At 41.0% G+C, this 22,382-nt stretch overlaps 1 long non-coding RNA gene across 1 annotated transcript; it reads right to left on the bottom strand.

Annotated features, from left to right (window-relative positions):
• Positions 1–246: 246 nt before the first annotated feature.
• On the bottom strand, positions 247–20,397 carry LOC134488351 (uncharacterized). The gene is made up of 3 exons (XR_010066961.1): positions 20,356–20,397; positions 4,528–5,176; positions 247–1,084 (listed from the first exon to the last, which is right to left on the bottom strand). It is a non-coding gene; the product is annotated as an uncharacterized LOC134488351 (long non-coding RNA).
• Positions 20,398–22,382: the final 1,985 nt, after the last annotated feature.

Here is a 22,382-nt window from a genome sequence, read left to right on the forward strand (position 1 = left end):
GCTTCCAAAGCAGCTGCTGAAGTCCAGAAAAGATTAGGCTACTGGAATGTTTGGAAAAGTGTTTTCTGTATCTTCCTATATGTTCCAAAGCAACATTTTCAAAAAATTTGGAAGGTCATATATTATTGTTTAGATTACTTTTAATACAACTTAAAATGAGATAGGACATCTGATTTTAATATTGTTGTAACTCTTTACTTCCAACATACTTTCAAGTCTACCAGTTAATGTGAAGAACAACCCAAGTGCATCTGGAAAAGATAATTCAGTATGAAAAATAGATTAGTGGCAAATGTAATTTGGATTAACAATCAATGGATTAGCCATGCTTTAGTAAATAAACCACAACTAGTTGGGTTTATAAACATAGTCACAAACCATGATTAACAGGCTAAATTGGTTGGGTTCATACTACATACTAAGCTAGAAACAAACATTTTGGCTTAGTATTTGGTATGAGCCACATCACATTTTCACTCATCATATTCTGTGTGGCTTTTATAACTGAACAATTTAATTCTGTGCAAAGATTACTGCAGATGCTGACTGCAGTCAGGAAATCAGAAGATGTTTAATCCTTGGGAGAAGAGCAATGACAAATCTCGATAAAATAGTTAAGAGCAGAGACATCACACTGATAACAAAGGTCTGCATAGTTAAAGCAATGGTGTTCCCCGTAGTAACATATGGCTGCGAGAGCTGGACCATAAGGAAGGCTGGGAGAAGGAAGATCGATGCTTTGGAACTGTGGTGTTGGAGGAAAATTCTGAGAGTGCCTCGGACTGCAGGAAGATCAAACCAGTCCATACTCCAGGAAATAAAGCCAGACTGCTCACTTGAGGGAATGATATTAAAGGCAAAACTGAAATACTTTGGCCACATAATGAGAAGACAGGATATCCTGGAGAAGATGCTGATGCTGGGGAAAGTGGAAGGCAAAAGGAAGAGGGGCCGACCAAGGGCAAGGTGGATGGATGATATTCTAGAGGTGACGGACTCGTCCCTGGGGGAGCTGGGGGTGTTGACGACTGACAGGAAGCTCTGGCGTGGGCTGGTCCGTGAAGTCACAAAGAGTCAGAAGCGACTGAATGAATAAAAAACAAAAACAAAACATAAAACTGCTGATTAAAAACTTGTTTACAAGCAGAGTAAAGTTTATCCAAGCCAATTGCAACGTTCGCTACTATTTTAATTTGGCATTATTTATGTAGCCTGAACCTACAGTATATAAGAAGTAAATCCTGATGAATTCATTAAATCTACTTCTTTTACCCTGTTTTGTACTCAAGCGAGTCTTGTCAGTTGATGGGAAGATTAACCTTTGTAGTTGTCAGTCAAGTGATTGGGACTATGACACGTCAGCTTCTTGTTCAGTAGCATCATTGTAGGTCATTGTTATTACTCAAGTGATTGAGGAAGGTTGTGAATTCAAAGCCTTCATCATATGATGCAGTCACTATTGCAAGCACTTCTGTCCAAAGAAGAGTCAGATGTTTGTTCTGCAGTGAAAGATGATAAATCTTTTCGCTGCTGAATTTAGGAAATCAATTTTATGCCAACAACATTCAGCTTAGCCTAATTCTTTGATGCAAATGTTATTAACACAGAATTGTAGAGGCATTCAGCTAATTCAGGCATATATTAACAGCGTAATTTCTCACTGAGTGTTCAATGAGTTGCAAAGCACTGTGTGTGAAGTGAAGCAGTAAAATATCTGCATCTTTGTGCACGATCATCAGAGGATGAACTTACAAGCCAGCCCTTGGAAGGGATTCCACTAGGCATCTGCTCTACAGTAAAATATCCTGTGGCCAGAACCTATATGGTATATGCCTACTAAACCACTTTTTAATGATGAGGTTCCTACTATTTGTTAGATTCCAAATTAAACTGTGCAGCATTATTTTTTTCTTATAATTGTTCTTATTCTTTCACAAAAATAGGAGATGACTGAACTAGTTCTAGAATTCAAGGAAAGAGATCAAGGTTTATAACTGATCTGAGCAGACAATTTAGTCTCCAAAATATAGTTAATGGCAAGCTCATATCAACCTTTGTCACAACAGTACAGCTGCTCTTTCAACAGGTGACATCTGCATGTTCTACAAACAAGAGATAAATCAATACGCAGAGTTCTGCTTTCTCATGTGACAGCACAAAGGCTCTGCATGCGGAAAACTCAACTAAAAAAAGAAAACTGTTGGATTTCCAACACATTTAAACATTAATTAAAAATTAAAAGTCACAAAGAGGTTCATAATGTGGCTGTTAGGCTGGGGCCTCTGTAATTATTATGATTCTTACAGTCCTACTGTAAGAAAAGACTTACAGGGGTTGAGCTTGCTCTATCACTGTTTTCATATATTGTTTTATAGTCACCTTCTTGAAAAACAGAGGAATGTCCAAAACAAAAAAGAAATGATCAGGGTATCATCTTGTATTACTCTGACCCCAGAGCAGCAGGGTTGGGCCACTGGTATTCCAAGATTCTTTTGGATTTGGGAGCAGTGATCACACCAATATGAGTACTTGAGGTTTTTTCCCAAGGCAGTAAAAGAAAATAACATAATCACATTATATGAGACAAATCAATTAAAGAATATACAGGAATGTAAGATAAGGCAACACAACAATAAAAGAATATTAACCCAAGATAGCAATAACAAAAAATCAAGAAGACAATAAAGAAAGAAGGACCCTATGCCCCTTCTGCCAGTCAGGGAACCCGAGAGGTTATGGCAGTTAGACCCCTTCAAACCAGCAAACATGCAGCACCCTCCGAGTTAGCTCCACACTGAGGTTCCATCCCATGGAGCTTTCTGAGTAACTAACACAGGCTCTGAATCATAATTAAGGGCACCTGTCTTCAAAGGTTTCATCTCCCTGGATTTTACCAAGGACAAGGAGGAAAGTCTGTCATCTTGGAATGCTTTGCCCTCCTGCCAAGAATGAGACCATCAAGCCAAGGAGTCTTTGTTTATACTAGGTAGTGATGAAGCCACCTCAAAGTTAAGAAGCATCCACTTCTCAGGGTTAATCAGACCTAAGATCATCCTACTCTACACAGGCATCTCACCAGGAACGAGGTAGAACAAAGAATAATCCAAGTATGCCCTTTTTACCTATTTTGATTTGGTATTGACAGTTGGAAGGAGATTTAAAGCTCTAAACTAGTGCTGTATGTCAGTTCAATTCTTTATATTGCTCTGCCATTTTCCCCAAAAGCCAACAAAGCTGAGAAATATACTGGAGAAAGACCTCTTAGCCTCAAGGAGCTAGGGCAGACAACAGAAAGCCTTAATGGACCAATGGTCAACAGAGATGTTTTGAGAGCTGAATCACAAACAGCATATTACAGACTTCGAATAATCCCTTTAAAAGTTTTTTTTAGTGTTTTACAAATCTGTTCAACCCACCCATACCACAGATTGCTCATTTGTCCCCAGATCAGCAGCATGCAAAAACACAAGCCAAAAACACAATCAGTATTGCAGGGTACAAAGGCTTGCCTGCCAGCTATTCTACAAGCGGCCTAGTCCAGCCAGGTGGGAACACCTTGTTTCCATTGGCTGATCATCTCAAAAAATCTCAACAGAGCAGGACCTGGTTAATATTCAATAGGGCCTCACTAGGAAATCCCAGGACTGTAGGCTGGCCAAGGAATTTAGGGGAGAAAAATCCCTGAAAAAAGGCAGTAGCGAACCACTTCTGAACTGTGGCCAAAGAAAACCACATCCAGGACTGAAGCACCACTCAAAGGCAGATGCTTTTTTCAGTCTCTGACATGCAAATGCCTGGATTAATGAGCATTTGGAACCAAGTCAGTTTTAAGAGATACTTTGAAACTTTCTCCCCATGAAGATAATAATGTCCCATGTGGTTTTGGTTCCTGCCATGTGGCTATTGCTTAAATATTTTTCTTCAGTTTTAATTTAAAGTGCAGTGTAAATTCTGTGTTCCATAAATACTTTTTTTCCACTTTCAAATTATAGTCCTTGCCTTGGGATCTTTTCACACTCCACATATGGTTGCTGTAGCTGATATACCACAAAAATGATGTGCTTAAGTACTTCATTTAGTAAATGTACTTGCCTTCCTTTTGTGCAGAGATTTCAAGGCAACAAGCACATACAGATTTTTTTTAAAAAACCCCACCCACAATAAGACACAATTATAAACTCAGTGAGGAGAATAAAACAAAAGCTATTACTGATAAAATCCAACTGCAGCCATAAAAAGGCTGGCCTGGAGCGCTTGACAAATATTCCACTAACACCACCCCCGCCCCAGTGGAACCAAAAAGGGATCAAAGCTGGCACCAGGTGACTTTCTCTGAAGTGAGTCTGCAACATGCAAGGTCACAGGCCCTCTCAGGTCTCAATAGCCACGGAGGTTCAAAAGAAGACTCCCCTCAACAGCAATAAGATTTAGGGAAGGTGGTAGATCTGTGGCCCCTGAGACCCATTTTTCCAACTCCAGAAATTCCTTGTACAACTGATGCCCAAATTCATTGATATGATATCTTACCATTTCAAGCAAGTTGAAAACTGGAAAATCCACAAATATGGAGATGCCCAGTTTGAGGGGGGCTGCTCTTGAGAATTCATTTGTGCACAGGGAGCCAACAAGAAAGGGGAATTGCACTGCCAACCCTCCACAAGGCCCTGCTTCTGTGCTTCCAGATCTTGCTCCAGTTACAGCTTTTCCATTTCTCCTCACTGCTTTGCATAGCTTACCAGCTTGGCATTGTTCCATGGTCTGCTCCCTGTTAATCTAAATGCCTCTGGCTGCTAGAGTCAGATCAGTCAGAAGGGAAAAGCTTCACCACCTCACAGATGAGCAAGGAGATTGTGAACTCTGAACAGGCATCAGAGCAATAGAAACACCATCTGGTGAACAATCTGAGGTGGAAGAGAATGACTCGTGAGTGACTCACTCACAAGCTCCATGGCATATTATTGTAGGTGCCAGACACCCCTGGACACAGCACTGGAAATCTCAGATAGGAACAAAACTTGTAGAATTCAGAGTTTCCATTTCAGAACATTCTGGCTTTGAATACATTGACTTAGTGTACATTAGTCTGTCAGGTTCCTTGAAAAAGAACAAGGCTGGTTCATTTTCTAACAGTGCTCAGACTGATGCAGTTCTTCCCAATGAAGCCCATTTTTGGTATCTGGCAAATAGAAAGAGGAAGTCAACATTATTATCACCCACAGAGTTCCCTAGATATAAAATTAAGCACTGCAATCTTATATGCATGTGACATAAATAACCAAGGAATTGTCTCAGAAGATCAAGGATGCTTTCTATATTTACCTGGGTAAAAGGCTGCTGAATTCAAGATTCTGAAAAGGTTACAAGCAAAATGTGAAAATGACAAAACATTCAGTTAATTAGGATAGAAGACCTTCAAACTGCAGATAGAGCTGTTTCTGGAATCTTATCAATCGTGTTTTATTTTTTTCCCCTTTCAAACAAGTTGCCATGCCATTGTCACATCCATTTGAACACTTATAGGATAGTGAGTCTCAGGAGTGAATCTAGAGTACTGGAGAATTTTAATATAGATTTGAAACATAGATTGTACAGAGGATCTTTAATGCACATCCTACAGGGAAAGTGACTGCATTTAAATGATGGAGGAAAGGCAGAGAAGTTTTTTATCACTTAAATTTAAAAGAAAATAAATGCCTTGAAATCTGCACTGGAGACAGTAGGGAAACTTTTTGCTTAACTTCACAGCATGCATGCCAAACAGCATTGTCCAGCTACTTAGCTGTGTATGAATCACAAGCAAATGTGGATTTAATCTTATGAGGATTAAGTTATTTCCCCTTTAAAGCCATTGCTTTCAAACAAAAGAAATCCCTCTGTGTATCAATTAGAAGAAATAACATGATAAGTGGAAGCATAAACATTGCCTTTTGAGCCAGAGGTCCATCTCATCCAGTGCTGTTTTCTACAGAGGACAGCAAATGCCTTTGAGACCTCTCAATGAAGCATCAGAAGTATATTATCACTGACAGATGATCATTGGACCAATTGCATCAGATTACACATATGAAGGTATGTTTCTACATACACATGCATAATGAAAAACTTGGTTTACTTACTCATGGATGCCAGTATTTTCTTAGCTACCAAAAAACTATCCTGAGGTTTACAACTTTAACTGGCCAACTAACAAAGTTAAGCAACCAATGTTTATTTACCCAAAGTTAGCAATATTCAGAAATGTATTGGGAGTTCCAGAAAGAAAAGCCCTCAAAGCTTTGCTCAAATTAGTTCTTGAGCTAATCTAATTTGAATCTTTGTCTCCCTCATTACCCTCTTCATCTCTTATCTTTATTCTGTGTTGTCTTGTAACAATGAGAATCTCATCCTTTGATGGTGTTCATTTATACAGTGTTCCCAAGTATCTTCTTCCTGTGGGAGGGCTCAGTAGCTTCACTGCTTTGAGAGTGGTATCAAGGGGAATGCAAGCCCCAGTTGGGTCACCCTTACTGGCAAGATTAAAGGGGCAGGTGGGGGGGGGGGAGTTCTACAGGCAATCCATCCAGAAGAACAAACGCCAAAGTCAAACCTGGAAGAAAGCAGTAGCAAATTACTTCTGTATGATTATCAAGAAAATTATACGGATGAAATATTTAGACATGTCTGAGTCCCAAATGATGAGAACCCTCCCCCAAGGTCAAAAGGCAGTCCTCTAGTTATTGGAGAATAACCTTCCCAAATAGATATGGAGCTGATGATATGACCAAATCAAAATCACAAGGAAATTTGGTCACTGATGGTGCCAGTGTACTGAAGAACAAACCAATGTGCAAATTACCATTCTACTGCCCTAATGCCTGGAATAAGCAAAGTTTTGCTTAAGATCTTACCTACAACACATGGAAAAAGAAATGCCAAATGAATAGGCAGAAGGACATGAGATCAGATAGCTAATATAGGTTGGATAATGAAAGAGCAGTAGAACAGCTTGATTTTTGTAAAAACCACAAGACCACCTTTGTTTGTGTAGAACTTGCCAGAATGTGCAACAATTAAAGCTAATGGGTACACCAGAATACCTGATTATGCTTCTAAAAAACAAGAAGTTGCTGTGAAAACTGACTCTGAAGAAGCAGAGTGGTTCATAAAAAGGAAGGGGGTAAGACAAGATTTATTATTCCTATATGAGTTTTTGATTTGTATATTGGCTATGACAAAGGATGGCAATATTGCAAGTGGTGACACTTGGAATTAAAACTGGAGGTAGAAACTTTACTAATTTGAGATATGCAGGTGACACTATTTTGTTAGCTTAGACTAAAAAAGATTTGGAAAACTTCATTATGACAATGAAAACAGGAAGTGTAAATCTGGACTATTGTTAACTATTAAGATGACAAAAATAATGTCAACCAGCTTGCCCAGTGAATTCAAAATTGATAGCAAATGGTAGATTGTTTCCTTGCACTCAAAAATAGATAAAGATGGAGAGATAAAGATGGACAGAGTGCAGGAAAACTCAGTCTTAAGAGGGAAGGCAATGACAAACGTAAGATCATAAGGATAAGAATATTTCTATGATATCAATGAGAGCCAGTTTGGTGTAGTGGTTAAGGCTAGAAACTGGGAGACCCTGAGTTCTAGTCCTGCCTTAGGCACAAAGCCAGCTAGGTGACCTTTGGCCAGTCACACTCTCTCAGCCCTAGGAAGGAGGCAAGGGCAAACCATGTCTGAGAAATCTTGCCAAGAAAACTACAGGGACTTGTCCAGGAGTCAGGACTGACTCAAAGGCAAAACTAAAGTCAAGTCAACAGACTCCTGGGGGACTGACTGACTGACTCAAAGGCACAAACAAAATGGGATGAAAGAGACCACAGGAATGTCCTTGGAAAATCTATGACTTCTCTCCTGAGAGAGATCAATATGGCAGCCATTTATCTGTTTAGTGACCATGGGTTGGTCTAGCTCAGTGGCAACTAAGCCAAATATCTCAAGTTATTTCCACCTATTCTGCCAAAGCCACATGTTATTGCAGTCAGCTAAGAAGTCCATGCAGCATTATTTTAATCACTTACTTTGGCCCTACAGACACAAACACACATCCCAGAATAATTGCATTGCCTTCTCTGACAACAATGCAGCCCACTTTGAAGCAGAAATCCTGGCTATCTGGAGCATGTTTGAAATTAGGGTGCTTAAGAAAAGATGAAAAATAAAGTAAGTGTTCAAAAGTTCTGGCATATCATTTTAAATTCCTCTTGGGAATCATATATTTCTCCGTGTTGTCATGGTGAGGGAAGAGATGGATGTCTTGTAAAACAAAAGAGTCACAGTCCTGAAAAGATTAAGCAATGCAGCGGGCCATCAAAATACTCCAAGCGGAGATATCCTTATATTTAAAAAAATCCTCAAGTGATGCTGGCCTATCTTTTCTTCCTTGCTCTAGTCTGCCAATTTAGAAATATTCTACTACTAAAAAACTTTTGTAATTAATTAGTTCTATTAATATTTAAACTGAATTTAATTTCTCATTTTGATAAATATATTTTCGAGACTGCCTTTCATCCTATGGATTCTAGGGACAGTTGCATAACAATTAAAGTGCAATGTATAAAAGTGGTATGCTTCCATCCTTCATGTTTCAGAGCTCCCTTTTCTGAATATTTCCTTTACATATATAAATATCAGATTTAAGTTCATGGCTTGGAATCAAAGAAAGAAATTTCCCCATCCTGATTCTGGAAAAAGGTAATCAAAGATAAAACAGACGCTTTGACTGAGTCCTAGTAGTCAAGAGAGGTATTTTTTAAAAAGTCTCATCCTGTTAATTGTATTTTTAAAGAAATGTTTGTTTATTTGGAAATGAAAGAATAGCCTAAACTTAATTAAATCCCTCTGGGTTGCTAAATACATACATACATATCTATAATCTATCTGTCTATCTAACATGCCTCTCAGTCAGGTTAGACTTGACAACTTTTGATTAACCCAATCAAGAGTTAGGAGGTATTTCCAGCTAATGGGCTCAAAGCCTGAGTACATTTGAATAATAATCTTTCTCCCCCTCCCTCCCCCCAATGACATCATTCTTTTGGTAGATTGCTTTTTGGTAGGCTACAGCAATGAAGATGTGTGCTAATCCTTCTGTCCTTTAATGAAGTCTTCCTAGACATTCTTTGGGTGGACCCACACGCTTAGCCAAGCAGAGTTGAATGTCCAGACCCCCAAACTCCATTCTCACACTCCCAGACCTACCCAAACTTCTGTTTTCCCCAAGAAAGCCAGAATAACTGTATGCCTCAAGAAAGAAGTCATAGACCACTGGTTTTGTGAAAGCCTTGGTGACCCAGCAAGAAAAGATTCCAGAAGACCCAAGAGAAAATTCCCTGGTTTTCCCAGACACAGTGATAGATGACTCCTACTCACTAAGGCTTCAGCAAAGGATCGTTACCTTGTCGTGGTGCTGGAGCTTGAGCACCTCAATGATGCCATGAGCTAAACCGTGAAGGGCCACCCAAGACGGGAAGGTCATGACAGAGAGGTCAGACTAAATGCGATCCCTGGGGAAGGTAATGGCAACCCACCTCAGTATTCTTGCCGTGAAAACTAAATGGATCAGTACAACCAGAGTTATGTCGGTATACCATCGGAAGATGAGACCCCCAGGTCGGAAGATGGTCAAAATGCTACTGGGGAGGAACAGAGGATGAGCTCAACTAGCCCCAGACGTGATGACGCAGCTAGCTCAAAGCCGAAAGGACGGCTAGCGGCCGACGGTGCTGGTGGTGAACGGAGAATCCGATGTTCTAAGGATCAACACACCATCGGAACCTGGAATGTAAGTTCTATGAGCCAGGGCAAATTGGATGTGGTTATTGGTGAGATGTCAAGATTAAAGATAGACATTTTGGGCGTCATGAACTGAAATGGACTGGAATGGGCCACTTCACATCAAATGACCACCAGATCTACTACTGCGGACAAGAGGACCACAGAAGAAATGGAGTAGCCTTCATAATTAATAGTAAAGTGGCTAAAGCAGTGCTTGGATACAACCCAAAAAATGATAGAATGATCTCAATTCGAATTCAGGGCAAGCCATCTAACATCACAGTGATCCAAATATACGCCCCAACCACAAATGCTGAAGAAGCTGAAGTAGAGCAGTTCTATGAGGATCTGCAGCACCTACTGGACAACACGCCTAAAAGAGATGTTATTCTCATCACAGGAGACTGGAATGCTAAGGTGGGCAGTCAAATGACACCTCGAATTACAGGTAAGTATGGCCTGGGAGAACAAAACGAAGCAGGACACAGGCTGATAGAATTTTGCCAAGACAATTCACTCTGCATAACAAACACTCTCTTCCAACAACCTAAGAGACGGCTTTATACATGGACTTCACCAGATGGACAACACCGAAATCAGATTGATTACATCCTTTGCAGCCAAAGGTGGCGGACATCTGTACAGTCGGTAAAAACAAGGCCTGGAGCTGACTGTAGTTCAGATCACGAACTTCTTCTTGCACAATTTAGGATCAGACTCAAGAGATTAGGGAAGACCTACAGATCAGCTAGATATGAGCTCACTAATATTCCTAAGGAATATGCAGTGGAGGTGAAGAATAGATTTAAGGGACTGGACTTAGTAGATAGGGTCCCGGAAGAACTCTGGACAGAAGTTGGCAGCATTGTTCAGGAGGCGGCAACAAAATACATCCCAAAGAAAGAGAAAACCAAGAAGGCAAAATGGCTGTCTGCTGAGACACTAGAAGTAGCCCAAGAAAGAAGGAAAGCAAAAGGCAACAGTGATAGGGGGAGATATGCCCAATTAAATGCAAAATTCCAGAGGTTAGCCAGAAGAGATAAGGAATTATTTTTAAACAAGCAATGCGCGGAAGTGGAAGAAGACAATAGAATAGGAAGGACAAGAGACCTCTTCCAGAAAATTAGAAACATTGGAGGTAAATTCCAGGCAAAAATGGGTATGATCAAAAACAAAGATGGCAAGGACCTAACAGAAGAAGAAGAGATCAAGAAAAGGTGGCAAGAATATACAGAAAACCTGTATAGGAAGGATAACAATATCGGGAATAGCTTTGACAGTGTGGTCGGTGAGCTAGAGCCAGACATCCTGAAGAGTGAGGTTGAGTGGGCCTTAAGAAGCATTGCTAATAACAAGGCAACAGGAGACGACGGCATCCCAGCTGAACTGTTCAAAATCTTGCAAGATGATGCTGTCAAGGTAATGCATGCTATATGCCAGCAAATTTGGAAAACACAAGAATGGCCATCAGACTGGAAAAAATCAACTTATATCCCCATACCAAAAAAGGGAAACACTAAAGAATGTTCAAACTATCGAACAGTGGCACTCATTTCACATGCCAGTAAGGTAATGCTCAAGATCCTGCAAGGTAGACTTCAGCAGTTCATGGAGCGAGAATTGCCAGACGTACAAGCTGGGTTTAGAAAAGGCAGAGGAACTAGAGACCAAATTGCCAATATCCGCTGGATAATGGAAAAAGCCAGGGAGTTTCAGAAAAACATCTATTTCTGTTTTATTGACTATTCTAAAGCCTTTGACTGTGTGGACCATAACAAATTGTGGCAAGTTCTTAGTGGTATGGGGATACCAAGTCATCTTGTATGCCTCCTGAAGAATCTGTATAACGACCAAGTAGCAACAGTAAGAACAGACCACGGAACAACAGACTGGTTTAAGATTGGGAAAGGAGTACGGCAGGGCTGTACACTCTCACCCTACCTATTCAACTTGTATGCAGAACACATCATGCGACAAGCTGGCCTTGAGGAATCCAAGGCTGGAGTTAAAATCTCTGGAAGAAACATTAACAATCTCAGATATGCAGATGATACCACTTTGATGGCTGAAAGTGAAGAGGAACTGAGGAGCCTTATGATGAGGGTGAAAGAAGAAAGTGCAAAAGCTGGTTTGCAGCTAAACCTCAAAAAAACCAAGATTATGGCAACCAGCTTGATTGATAACTGGCAAATAGAGGGAGAAAATGTAGAAGCAGTGAAAGACTTTGTATTCCTAGGTGCAAAGATTACTGCAGATGCTGACTGCAGTCAGGAAATCAGAAGACGCTTAATCCTTGGAAGAAGAGCAATGACAAATCTCGATAAAATAGTCAAGAGCAGAGACATCACACTGACAACAAAGGCCCGCATAGTTAAAGCAATGGTGTTCCCTGTAGTAACATATGGCTGTGAGAGCTGGACCATAATGAAGGCTGAGCGAAGGAAGATTGATGCTTTTGAACTGTGGTGTTGGAGGAAAATTCTGAGAGTGCCTTGGACTGCAAGAAGATCCAACCAGTCCATCCTCCAGGAAATAAAGCCAGACTGCTCACTTGAGGGAATGATATTAAAGGCAAAACTGAAATACTTTGGCCACATCATGAGAAGACAGGACACCCTGGAGAAGATGCTGATGCTAGGGAGAGTGGAAGGCAAAAGGAAGAGGGGCCGACCAAGGGCAAGATGGATGGATGATATTCTAGAGGTGACGGACTCGTCCCTGGGGGAGCTGGGGGTGTTGACGACCGACAGGAAGCTCTGGCGTGGGCTGGTCCATGAAGTCACGAAGAGTCGGAAGCGACTAAACGAATAAACAACAACACTCACTAAGGCCAAGTTGCTGGGCCTGTCATCTGAAGAGGTAGGCAGGGCCCTTAGGATCGAACTGAGATGAAGTTTCTCAAGGGCTACAGTAAAACATCATGTCATAGTAATAAGGTCCTATCCAAGGAAAGACAGGAAGGACAGGAAAGAGGTTGCTTTGAGCACTTTTATTATTCTGCAGCTTAGATTCAAACTACCTCTGTATTCCAGACACTTTTAGACTGGCTCTACAGGACCTTTAAGAAAGCTAATCTTTTGAAACCTCCCCCCAAGGGGTTCTGTCTCTAAATTGGAGCTTCTACATATTCATCATCCCAATCCCCTTGAACTGAATTTCCGTGCTTGCCTTTTTCCCTTTTTTACTCTTTATTTTGAACTGAATCACAGACTTCCCCCAGCTAGAATGAGGATACTCTGTGGTCTTTTTGCTGTTGCCTAAAGAAATTGCTTAAATACTTTGATTTTCTGTGCATTATGTTTTCCAGTAAAAATTATTTTAATAGGAAGAGTTTGGTGACTGGATTCAATTCACCAAAACATTTTTTTGCCATTATTTTAAGATTTGTGGTAAATGTATTTTAGGAGGTATTTGAAGTTTGCTGTGCTCCTCTTTTAATATTTGCATGTCATAAAACTTTCAGAAACATCTGAAAGAAGTAGATGTGTGTCCAGATTAAAGGTTTGGGTGCCTCCCCAGAATCAAGAGCATTTAATCAGAACAACTGTTGTTGTATGTTCTATCTAGGAGAATCTAGGAGAATGCGCAGGGAAAATCAAGCAAGTTTTCATCATCAGCCCAACATGGTGTCAGGGTGTGGTCTAAAAGTACTATTACTAATTCACAAGAGATACAAAGAAGGAGACACAGATTCAAAAAAGAAGACTTTGTTGGGAAAATTGTGGCTGGAGAGCACAGATCTAGCCCCTGAGTTAATGCAGACCTACAATTTAGGAATTCTGCACCAGAATATTTAGGTTCACAGCCCTGTCATTCCAACTGCTATTAGTTTCCTTCACTGACAGCTTCTGTCATTGGAAAGGCATCCAACTAGATTTGCAGCCATCCTCCTTTCCCTACAAGCACTTTCTAAAACTGCTCCAGAAAGCAAGAAGTAGTTAGCAGAACAGAAAGGATACAGGGAAAGAGAGTAATTACAAATCTCATGCTCTTCACTTTTCCTTAACTAAAGCTTCCGGTCAGTGAGGGAAACCAGCCTTCATCCTGCAAGCAAAGACACCACCACCACCACAATGCCCTCAGTTGAAAGAAGTCCTCTTTTTATTATCATTCATTCATTCATTCATTCATTCATTCATTCATTCATTCATTCATTCATTCATTGTTTTCTAATCTGCCAAATCACCAAAGTTCTCGGGGAGAATTTTGTCCTGAAAATATTAAATGTGTCCAAATTCATGCAACACCCTAGCAGACAAACAAAGGAAATTAATAAATAGAAGAAATACATAAAACATAGAAAACCTAGTATTGCTATACAGAATGGTTACTTAAAGTCAGAGTGTAAAAACATAAACATGCCTAGAAGAAGCGGATTGTCTTTGCCTGGGGCTAAAAATAATAACATGGTTTCTAGCTTGCTTACCTGGTCAACAAGCAGAGTAGACACATCACTTTAGTTAATGGAAGAAAAGACCTGTTTTCTCCCAGGAGGAGTTTTATACCATTTGAATCAGATAAAGTCACTTAATTACATTTGAAAAATTCAATAAAAAGATTCTCCAGATTCAATTGATCCAATGTGGGCTGAGCAGCTGCTGAAGCTAACACTTTTAATTCAGATGTTTGAATAAAAGAGGGAATTCCAGCATTTTCCTTCTTGCACCTGATGGCCCTAAATCCATCCTTCATTCAGATTATGTGCCATCAAGTCAGTGTCCACTTTTAACAATCGCATAGATTTTCTCTAGGGCATATTCAGATACAGGCAGGAAATTATGAAATACAAGTTGGTTTAATATTTGAAGACATATAATGTCTCCAAGAGTTAGAAGTTATGTTATGAAACCTATGACATTATTTTGAGAGATGTCCTTATGCATTGGCTTGTGAATTGTAATCACTTTCGAGAATTTGGCTCATTCATCTGTAGCTTCCTTAAACTGGCTTCTATCAAAAACAGAGCAGCAGTCATTAGAGGATGCTCTGTAAAAGCACTTGGCAAAGAATATTAGAAACTAACAAATGTTCTACATTACGGCACTAGTTAATTGCACACATTGGTACTGTGCCTCTTAAGAGTCAGATTTTGGAGCTGAAGTCAAATGAAAGCTGGGGCAACTATAAACTGAAAAATATATACATCCTCAAAAATTATGCCATGGTCCCTTTCTTGCTTCCTGGAATCTTCTGAGGCAACATTTGCCATATGATAAATTCTACATGACTGGCATTAAAATAGCATCCTCATAAAAGATTAGTTTTCCTCTCATTCAAAAGGAATTGTTTTGCTTGCCTCATCCAAACCCCAGAGCTCTTTTTCCTATCCTGTGGTAAGTTTTCATAACTGGTAATATTATGGAGATAGTTGGATTAGGTACCCTCAAGGTTGCCCTTCATTTCATCCTTCTCTACATTCTCGTTGCTGCTGCCCAGATGTCCTTTCCTTCTTTGGTCCGCGCTTTATCCAGATGAGGTAAGTAATGGGTGGTATTCCCCAGTTTTCAGTCCCTGCATACTTGGGAAGAGTAAACAAGCAATTGCAGGGATGATGGGAAGGGATCCTGGATGGGCCAGGAAGGTCTGTCTGGGAATTAGGGCAGGCCGTGCTAAGTAGCAGGTTGCATCAGACTCTCAGCAATGGCCCTTTCCCCATTTGTATCTAACCATGATACAAACATGACTGGTGTAGCAGTGAAGATGCCAGCCTAGAAACCAGGAGATTGTGCGTTCCAGGCCTCCCTTAGGCATGAAATCCAACACTCTCTTTCTCTGCTCTGGAGTCAACCAATCACTTTGCTTATCACTTGCTGCACCCACAAAATCAGGGCAGCATCACTCGACTTTGAATCAGAACAGATGCAAGAGAGGCATGATAGGGATCAGCTATAAGGGCAACACATTTAAAGCTGGTATTGTTTTCTGCCAGCCCAAAGGTGAGTGAATGGATGGATGGAAGGATGGAAGCATGGCACTTTAATTTATTAATGGGGAGGGGCCCAGTGCTAATGCCCGATATGAGTCCTGCTCTGTGCTCTACCACATCTTTTTACTGAAATCAGTTGGGAACTCATAGCATGTGAACAAGTGTACAAATGAGTGTGTGTTTGCATATGCCCATATTTGCTCATATGTGTGCAAGCAGGTGTGTAACTCACCCAATCCTTTGCCTGGCTTGGCATGCGAGTCTCAGGTGGCAATGTTTGCCTTTCCCTACTTCAGAAGAACTTCGGTCTCCCCCAAACCTATTGTTCTAAAGCTGCTTTTTACCAGCTAGCTACAAGTACTTTGCTTTTACTGGCTGGACTAAAACCCTGCCCTTTTTCTCACCCTCCTGCTATTTCTTGGCACACATCTGAGCAGAATACCTCAACACCCATCCTGCCAGGCTGCTGCGAGGTACATTCTTTGCTAGGCTGATTGACATTCATTGGCAATCAATCCAACACACAGGGCAGCCTCAAGCTTACAACGACACTACGCGGGATAGCAAATGATTCCCAGCAGCAAAAGTAGCATCACATGTTGTGATGCAAATTGAGCTACAAATACTCCAGCTGGCTCTGCCTGTCCGTTCCCTCACCTTGATGCCTTTTCAAGGTTATGAACAACTGCAGAGCTGAGGCTTGGTTACCACAGTGAAGATATTAATTAAGAAAGGGAAGGTGGGGAAAAGCAGCTCACAACCAGGCCAGCTACCACTAAGCCAAAGGCCAAAAGCAGAACCGCCTGACAGAATAGGAAAAATGTGGGGCAAATAGGGAGGCGGTCCCTCAGCCTGAGGCCTTCCGCCTGACATGCTCAAGAGCTGTATATCGGCTGGCATTCAGAATGCCACTGAGGCCCAAGGGTGAAGCTAGGGAGCATTTGCCATCTTGTAGGAGGCATCATCTGAAGGTGGTCATTTTTTCTATGTTTAGAAGGCAAATTGCTCATTTTCCCGAACTGTCCTCAGTAAAGAGGCCAACAACAGTAAGGAAACGGCTCTGTTTTGTCAGCTTGAATAAAGACCCAGCTCTTGAACAATGACGGCCGGTCATCAGGAACAGTTTTGCCAGTCATACTAACAGGATGATATATTTTTTAAAAGGTGGCAACAAACTTTAAAAAAAAACTATTCTTTCCTCTGAGTAGACAGACTCAGTTGGAGAAGACTCCTGAAAGACAGCCAAGAAAACAAACATATGGATCATTGAACAAATCAAGCCAGAATTCTCACTCGAGGCACAAATGCCAGGCTCAACTTATCCTACTTTGGACACATTAGAGGAGAAGGCTCTACTGCTGGGAAAGGTGGAAGGAAAGAAAAGAGGATGACCAGCAGCAAGGTGGATGGACTCAGTTACAGTGGCAATGAGTGCACCGTTGGGAGACCTGAAAGACCAGGATAGGGATTGATCATCACAGAGAAAATCTATCTATGTGGTTGCTAGGAGTGGAAAATGAATTGATGGCACATAATCAATAAACTCAGATGTAGAAAAGACCAACCTACGTATTCACAAGGGTCCAAAAACTGATCTTAGGACTTCTAGGCCAGAAGTATATTTTTCTGTTCTAGTTGTTCCCCTAGGCCACTTGGCCTTGATAACAAAATTGGCACCATGTGGCAGTCAGCATTTCTGACTTTGAGGGCATATGTGACATACAAATATGCAGATTTACCTGTTACAAGTATACTATGTACAAAATTCAAAATGATATTAAAGAAAAGACATTTCCATTTTCTAAACATGGAAAATATTCTTTTTTCATGTAGAATTGTGGACAATTTTTAAACCAAATTATAATATATGTTGCTGTAATTAAACGAGATAGAGCCACCAAGATACTATTGCATCAGGGGCTGGATCCAGCCAACAGGCTGCTAGGTGAACACCCACAGTTTTTCTAAGGAACCAAATGCTGGGACAGATTCATACACTGGTGCCCGTATGCTATGAGTCTTCAGAAGTCCCTAGCCAAAAGCTGGAAGCAGGGTTGTTGCCACTGTAGAACTATTGGACATATAAGCGTATATTGCAAAAAATGCATTGTAAAAGCTAGTAGGCTAAATGTTACTTAATAAGTATGCATGAAAAAGAAAATGTGTTTCATTCAGACACTGCAGGCTCAGAGGTTGGGCAGGACTGGGTCTGAGTAGATCACAGTCTGGCCAAACCAAACGTGTTGATTGTTCTGGGTTTCAGCCAAGTCAAATTTCAGCCAAGTCTCGTGGGATGAGCAAGACAAGTCTAGTACGTCTCTCCCTTCTTTCACTGCCTCCTCAGCACAGCCTGTGAACCAGCCCACCCACCAGTCATCCCAGGCCCTTTCTTCCCCTTCTTTTCACTGCCAGTCCTGGGCTGGAGTTCAAGTACCGGCCCACCGGCCCTTCCCCTGGTCATCTAAAGACCTCCTTTCCCTTTGCTGTTCCTGCTATGTTTGAATTCAAGCATGGTGTAACCCAACCAACCTACATCCACTGCCCCTTCCTCCAACTGTCCCAGGGCCTTCCTTCCACTGACCTTCCCTTAGCTGCTGCCACACACCACTGCCAGCTTTGCCTTTTCTTCCATTGTCCCGTCTGGAACATTTGTGGGTCCAGAACATGTATAGTTTGGGTTGGGCACAGACTAGTATGTATGGACCATTTTGTGTATTGTTGGTACTTTATTAAGACTACAGAAATCACTAGATGGCAGCAAAAAGTTACAGAAACTCTCTTTGCTGCCATCTAGTGGCCATCTGAATTTTTGCAACCCAGATATGGTAGCCCTCTGCTTACTTAGCTTTTTTCTTTAAAGAAATATTTTATTGCTTTTTGTTTTTTATTAAATTTGTATGCTGCCTGACTTCCAATGACTCTGGGTGGCTCACAACAATCAAAACAAAGAAATTACAATAACCCAATTAAAAGGAAGAAAAAAAGATGGCAAGAACAATAGACCAGATGGAAGGAAGCAAGGGGTCTCACCCTCCCTCACTGTAATGAGTACTGATGGTGAGCAGGAGGGGGCCACTATCCAGGGGCGAAAATGCATGCGTAGTTTAGAGCGTTTGAGCTCTCATTCAAAGAGACACAGAACAGACCTACCTTGACTTTTAGGGGTTTATCTGTCTGGGTTTTCCCATGCTTCTTCAGTTTGGTAGGATTTTCTGTCTACTATAGCAAAAATAAAGCACTAGAGACTTCTTCCTCATCTCGGCGTGGTTCTTGCTTAGTCAGGACACTCACCAAAGGCCTGATGAAGATGCAGGGCTTCACGGCTCTTCTAAACAGCAGCAGAGTGGGAACCACATTCCAGAGGGCAGGCATTGCTACAGAAAAGGTTCACTTCTGGGGTCCCATTGAAGAAACCCTACAATTTGCCATCCCTACAAGATCAAATTGTCCAGGCAGATACTATGGAAGACAAGCAGTCCCGCAAGGAACATAAAAGAAAAACAGTAGCCAAATGCAATAACATTTGGTACTAGCGATGCAAAAGAGATCAGAGAATAATGGAGGAGGAGGGGGAGGAGGAGGATAGAGGAAAGGGGAAGGGGAAGGTGAAGGGGGGATTATCCCAAGTACAGTATGATCTCCAGCGGATCATACTGTATATCAGTGATGGGTCAGTTGATGTAAGTCTCAGATGGAATGGAGACTAAAGTGGATGAGTCTGCTCACTCTGTCTTTTTGACACCTGATTTTTTTTTACTTTCTGCCACCATTTTTTCTCTCATTCACTGTTTCTAACACCCTCTTCTGTCTTTCCCAGAAGGAGAGAGAGAAGCTTCACTGAAGATCTTGACTGAGCACTTGCAGATGGATTTTGACATGAGGACAAAGGCCTCATTAAATTAGGCAGGGAGCAGCATACGGCACTCCAGCAGCGGGATACCCATTTTGGTCTGAGAGACTGCGTTACAAAAATAAAGCTATAATTTACAGCACATGCATGTGTGGAGACAACTGAGCTTTTCCATCCTACGCACCCATGCACATGAAATCTCAGCAAAATTCTCCAAATCAGAGGATGGAAATGATGCACTTCAAGAAGCTGCATTCAAAAAACATTGGAGAATGATGCTCTAAGGAAGCACACGGAGAGACTCAGGGATCCAACGTTCATTTTTCACATACTGTCAGTATAACATGATTGAGAACAAGATAATGAAGGTGAAAGCTGAAAATAATAATTGGGTTGTGAAAGATGAAAATAGGAAGCATTACTTGTAAGATTAAAGAAGAATTGGTTAAATTAACTGAAAATTAACTATGCCTCTATCTGGTTTCTGAGTTGGGCAATTTTATCCCTCCTCGGTGTATATTTAATATATACTCATGTATGTGTTTCTCTCTCTGAGTGTGTGTGTGTGTGTGTCGGTGTACTAGCAGCCATTTTTGGCAGTTTGGTATTCTCTACAGTATCTTGCTTTGCTATCTTTACTGATAGTAAATATTAATTCCATTCTTAAATAAATCTGCAGCAGTCAGGCATTCTACAAACTGATAGTAAAATGAAGGAGATTCCCTTTTTACATTTTCTTTCTCCGCATTACCTCTTCCAGCAGGCTGTATTTTCAGACTCAGCATGAAATCAGGAAAGCTTCTTTAAACCATGAAAGCCTGCCAACCATCGCCATGTCATTTCTTTCTGTAATGAGATTTTACCATACCTAATTAGCAGAAAGCGATGGGTGAGAATGTTTTGAACAGTCTATAGCAGAATATTAACTGAAAAGCAGAAGCCTTCCAACAAGGGCACCAATGAAATGCTCACAAAAATAGATGCTAGTTTGCTATTCCCCCACCCCCGTCAATCTCATGACAATTTGTGTGTGTGTGTGTGTGTGTGTGTGTGTATACAAAGTAGACTGCCGGTTGTATTATCTCATGAAAACCAGGAATGTTAATTAAGTCACAATCCAGAGGCTGACAGAGTTACCCCCTTTGCCCATACAATGTTATCTCTTTCAGTATGATGCAAAAGTTGAACAATCACTATGCATTCGAGTTAGATGCAGCTGTGATTTAAATACATTTCATGTAAAACCCCTTGATGTGGTCTCTTGAGTAGCACCCAAGATTCTTTATGATGTTCTTGTCATTTCATTTCAAATATAGGTTCTCTTTTTACCCCCATAATAGCAAATAATTCACAGAGGAATTTAATTATGCAGTTTGATCTGACCCAGAAACCAGTTTAACCTTTTCTTCTCCAAGGCTTCTGGTTCTGTTGAGGTTGGACCCATCAGATGAGAAGTCTCAAATGTAATGGTTGCCTTCCAAAAGAGGGATGAGGAATTTGATCTTGTTGATTTCTCAGCTTCCTTTCTGTTTTTCCGTATTCCCAGCCATAAATTACTTTCAGCCTGTCCCTGCATTTGTTTGCTAATTCAGCAGGAAAAATAGCTGATATATCTTTCTCTTAAGAGACACAGTTTTCTATACATATTCCTAGTCTTAACAGTTGTGGTAAAGCTATACTGTTCTAGTGAAATGTGTTTATGTGTATACTTTTTTCCCCTGACGCAAGCATTTCTATCTGCAGTTTCATTTTGTGGATGCATTTAGCACATTTCCATGTGGTACAACTATCCCTCCATTTCTATCACCCACCCACCCCAATCCTTCATCAATCACTTTGAAGTTGACCCCAGTCATCCTCCTTTCTATCGTTGGGTATCTGTCCAGGAAGGCAAAGAGATATCAATGGCAAAACAGTAAGATGTCATCGTATGCATGCCGTGACTTACATACTTGCATCAGAGACTGGGGCGTGAGAATGTAATGGCTTATTTTATATTATGACATCACCACATGTGTGGTGTTATTTGTGTGTCATCACAGTTGATGCAGAAAGAGAAGACAAGAATGAGCAGCAGCAAGGTGGATAGACTCAGTAACAACAATGATCAGTGCACCATTGGAAGAGCTGAAGGACCAGGCTGGGGACAGGTCACGATGGAGAAAATCTATGTGGTCGCTAAGAATCGACAGTGACTTGATGGCATGTGATCTTCATCATAATCAATCATCACAGTTTGCAGAGGATTCCACTGTTTCTGCCAGCAGTAAAATGCTCAAAATAGACAGGAAATCCCATGAGCCAATCAGTTTTTCCTCCAACTAATCAGTAGGAAAGTAAAAAAAAAAAAAAAAACAGGACCCCAAAACAGGTTCCAAAAAACACTAGTACAGTTCCTGGAGTAATAAAAATCTCTTCCCAATCCCTCCCCATCCACCCCAAAAAATTGGAAATAAATTGACAGCATGCACCCCAGTCTAGGTTTTTGGAACACATGGAGTGCTTTTGCTAGATATTTACAAAAATAGAATCAAACTGAACAGTTGCTGAGGGAGAAGCAACTCTGTCACGAAGGCATCATTCTTCCTATTTCTGTTCTGAAGCCTCTGCAGTCTGGATCAGATGGAGACGTTTTTGCTTTTTGCCTTAACTCTAACCCAGATACAGGTTGCAGGTTCAAATCCCCTGTGCCTTTTGGAACAGAGGCAAAATGATGGCTCACTACAGCCCAAAGTCAGGATGGGGGGAATGAAACAAGGGGTTGGTATATGCTGCTTA

The sequence above is a fragment of the Candoia aspera genome, chromosome 1 (genome assembly GCF_035149785.1).
Source record: "Candoia aspera isolate rCanAsp1 chromosome 1, rCanAsp1.hap2, whole genome shotgun sequence".
Taxonomy (NCBI): Eukaryota; Metazoa; Chordata; class Lepidosauria; order Squamata; family Boidae; genus Candoia; species Candoia aspera.